Source organism: Trachymyrmex cornetzi, unplaced genomic scaffold (assembly GCF_001594075.2).
Source record: "Trachymyrmex cornetzi isolate Tcor2-1 unplaced genomic scaffold, Tcor1.1 scaffold75, whole genome shotgun sequence".
Classification (NCBI taxonomy): domain Eukaryota; kingdom Metazoa; phylum Arthropoda; class Insecta; order Hymenoptera; family Formicidae; genus Trachymyrmex; species Trachymyrmex cornetzi.
Window position 1 is genome coordinate 1369687 of NW_017300081.1, and position 4920 is coordinate 1374606.

The following is a 4920-nucleotide window of genomic DNA, read 5'->3' on the forward strand; positions in this document are numbered from 1 at the left end:
TATATATATATATATATTGTAAATACTTAACTTTTTTATTTCCAGAATATTAACATATAAAATATGAAAGTATGTCTATTTAAATTTATGTTTAGCATATAAAAAATACATTTATTGTAATAATTTTGTATATATTATAATTGATTATATGTTAGGAAACAATTATGTGCAAAAAATTAATTTTATGTGCAATAGATTGTTTTTTACATACAAGAGTTTTAAATTAATTTTATAATTATTTTTTCAGATTATTTTTTAAAATTACATATGAAATTTTATAAATTTTAAATATAGTCTGCTTGTCTATAATAAGTAAATAACAGTATAAATAAATACGATGCGTTTTATAGACTGCATAGAATAAAGTTTATCATATTGATATTAATAATAAAGTTATATTTCATGAAGAATGTTACACGGAATATGTATATAGATAGTAAATGACCAATATCTTTGAAGTAAAATTTTCTTTTCTTAACGCATTAAACTTTCAAAATCCTATCTCAGGTGCAAACAAATTTCAAGTTGATGCGACAAATGATCATTCGTGTCTGTATTATGAGAAAAGAATCAGTTATAAATTATTAAAAAAATGAAGTTTCAAATTTTTTTAGATTCTTTGTATTTTATTTATATTTTTAGTATGTTCTATTTTCATGTAATAGTTAATTAATTATATCATTTTATTATTATATACATTTTCTATGTAATCAATATGTGCCAAATTTTTTATAACTGTATATGAGATAATTGTATAAGATAATGTTAATTGTACAAGTTTCTAGCTTGATCTGTAATATCTATACCTAAATATTTCTAAGATATTTATTAATCATTGTATGACATAGTTAACGAGTAGATTATTCAGTAAGTGTAATTACTAAGTGATGTAATATTGTAATGAATTCTGTACAGCAAATAAGTGACGTAAAAAATTCTTCTGTACATGCTCTGTATTATTATTTTATACATTATGTCGTGCAAATGTATATCATAGGTATATTATATATATATATATATGTCTTAATTCCTTACTTATTCACGTGATACGAAGATCTGATTAGGCGTTTTACAAATAAAAGAAACATTTATTCAACAGGTAAATTAATGACTGAATATATAAATGTGCGACAATAGATTAAAATACATTGCATTTTTTGCAATATATGTATTTTTTTTACACTTTCAACATCTGTTATTCTAGTTTAAAAGAATATTTTGCATGTAAATAATTTTTTACAATCAATTTTCGCTTCTTTAGTTGTGTTTTATAAGACCCCAGTCAGAAATGATAATGGAATCGACATCGAATCGATGTCGATTCGATGTCGTTCGACGTCGAAAGCATCAAATCGACATCGAATCGACATTCGATGTCGATTCCATTATCATTTCTGATAATTCTGACTGGGGCAGAACATCTCATATTTTTCGTTGTTTTATCCTGTAGGTAGCAGGTAGTAAGTGTTGATCCCTCCTGCATATATATTATATATTAAGCCCGATCTACATAAGACGCAGGACGTAGGTCGTAGGTCGCAAGTGAAACGTATTTCAAATTGTAATAGGTCGCAGACTGCAATATGTAGGACGCAAGACGTAGGACGCGAAAGTCGAAATTCACCCAACTTTCTGCGTCCTGCGTTTTGTGTCCTACAACCATATTATAATTAAAATACGTTAGGTTAGTTTCTAGTTTTGCGACCCGCATGTTCTGCGTCTTATGTAGATCGGGCTTTAGACATTGGCTGCGTTCTGATATTCGCTGCCAGTACTGAAAATCCAATAGTATACGTCACGTGCACTATAGATTTTTAGTAGTAAATAACGGAACGCAACCATTGTCTGACGCGCAGTAAACACGCCGGCAGTAGTTGTTACATGTATATAGTCAGATATGCACTGACAGTAGTATCGTACCGCGTTACGCAGTCAAAAGTAGCGCACCATAAGTTTGCATCGAACGAACTATATTTATACTGTTCACAATGACTTCGACATCGTCATATATTTATAATTCGTACATATACAATAAATTCGTAATTATAACGAATAGCGCATTAATTACGCATTGCAGATAAAGCAAGCGTTTAATACAACGGCCAAAAAGAGGTCAGCTTCTCCCATTTATTCGGCTTTGGTTTCTAAAATGCAAATAGTTATGTACGTTACTTATTAAAATCGTTCTAATTGAAGAATAAGAGTCCATTGATTTTAATATATTTGGATCGAATTTTAATTTTAGAGAGATATGGGCATTATTGCATCACCGTAGTAATTTCTTCGCGGCATTTTGACGGTTTGCTCGAAGTCGCCCGTATTGGCGTTTTATCGAAAAGAAAAAAGAAGTTTTCGACACCATCCCATATGCAGTCACGTGGTGGATATACGAAACTCTGGCAATGTTGAAGGAATGGTAGTCGACCGGTTGCCCGATGGCGCGCTTCGGCCATCAGAAGTTTCTGCCATTAGAAGTCGCATGTCGGAACACGATTCCCGGAAAGTGATTTATTGAGAATCCCATGTGGAATTATACGAACAGCCACGGTAACTATACAGCATACATCGTATATGCTTCAGTTTATGCTCTTGCTTTCATATCACGTGTTCCATTTTCCAATGCGAATGGAAAATGTGAAAATTATGCATCTTTTATGTAACGTTAAATACGTTTTTTTCATTAGTTCTCTGTAGATTTTTACGTTATAACGGAAAGATTGCGCAACGATGGAGCCGAGTTTACGGGAGTTTTCTGGCGTTACAATTTTGGCTTTTACGTGGCTGCTGAAATCAAATCCGCCTTACGTGTGCAAGATAAAGCTGAATGGAATCTGAATGACTCTTAATACCAGAACCGCCGATGGTATTTCACTCGAACTACTGAAAATACCAATATGGTGATCTCCTATCTTTATTTTCGGTTAGTAAAAAGTTATTTTAATATTATTATCGTTAGAATTATTTATTTTAAATTCATGTATTTTTTCAATATTCTGTATATTTAATATAAAAAAGTTGTTTTGGTATTATTTAACGTATCGCTTAGTAGGTAAATAATAACTGAATTTGAGTGAAATTTAAGTACATTTTAATAAGTTGAATTGTTTAACTTCATTATTTTAAATTAACGACATATTAAGTAGGAGCAGTAGCAATCCTCATGAGAAAATATGATTGAGTATCAATAGTTATCATTAGTTCCCAGTCGTAATTTAATAAATTAAAAATAGTTATTATAATATTCAGAGTCGGTAAAATCTTAATCTTTGGATTCATTTAGAAAGAAATATATTTTAACTGTATATGCGTTCCATTTTTTTTACATTTCTTCTTCTTATCGAAAGCCTGTAGACTTGTTTTACCCAATTCGATTACCCTCTTGGGACATAGATGATCAACTGTCTTTCCATCTTTTGTGCGGGCGACCTGGTTTTTTTTACATTTATTGATCAGATATGTCAACTATACTCCACACGCCTACAGAAGTAATTAAAAATAACTCAAATTGAATATAATTTGACGTTATAATTCTTATTGTTATTTTTCTGAATAATTTTTCTGGTTCTTAACAGGATCCGCTTTCAAATACAGCGCCACGTGGTCGCGGTCAAAGTTTGCGCCAGATTGGTCCACTCGGCGATCAATACGGCATTTTCCGCGACGTAAGTCGCGTCCCTTTTGCTCATTGGTCAGAACATACGCCGCAATCCCATTATTTATTAAGTTCGCGCGAAGATGCGATATTCGTCAGGCACCATCTGTCACCGAGCGATTGTGGGACGGCGATTGTGATTGACGCAGATTAATTACGATTGTATGAATCCGGAGTGTATTGCTGCTCGAACGATTGTCGCGCTTCAAAATTGTCTTTCTATTTTCCCCCTCTTTAGCATTGTTCGTCACATACGTGAAACTGGAGTTCGTACGCACCAGATGTATATAGGGCGCTTCAAAGAAATCTTATGTCCTTTCCTTATTTTATATATATATATATATAATATTCTTCGGAGAATCTTAAGTCAAACTTTGCTTAACGAGAACATCGTTAAAAGTCATTTTTTTTATTTTGGCAGCAGCTTTTTGTTTTCGAAATTACAAATATCTCTTAAAAAATTCTTAAATAAAAACTTTATACAAATATAATCTATTTATAAAAAATTAAATAACGCACAGGTTTTTTTATATATTTTTATGTGTTGCTACATATATAATCTACATTTGAAAAATTTGTTGCACAATAGATATTTAAGGGTGAAATGATCTGACACTTTGACAGCGAAACAATAATAATTTTTTTCAATGTAGTTCTTAACAAACGATTCGAAGAAAGCCCGCGCGATTTCTAAGTCACCCTGTATATCGCTACGGACGAGGGGATGGAGGAGCGAAGCTTGGTTCGCGCAACTGCGGTCGCACACAAGTGTGATAAGGCAACCTACCGTTGGATAGAGGTCTCTCAGCGAGCGATACGTACAACTATCGAAGGGCAGCTCGCGAGGAACGCGGGCTCGCGCCTCGATGTCATCGTGACGATCCCGACAGGAAGTCGATTCGCGACCGGAAATTAGCCCCGTTCGCGTCCCGCCCGTCCCGTTCTGCGGTCATCGCAAGAGAAGGGTCGTGGGAAGTGAGCAGGTAGCATTCGGAGCACAGGAGAAGGAAGAAAGAGAGGGGGAGATCAGCAGGGAGATAACGCAAAGAGAAAGAAAGAGAGAGACCGAGAGAAGCAGTCAGGTGGTGGTGGAGGAGAGAGAAAGAGAGACAAAGAGGGATCACGTACAGGCGCGAAAAGGGGAGTGGCGGGACAGTTGGGGGTGAGAAAGAGACGGAGAGCTTACCACCAGTGGTACCGAGTGCGAATACTACCCCGCGAGTCGACGTGGCCGCGAGACACCCTCGTCGCGGGGGGGGGGGGGGGGG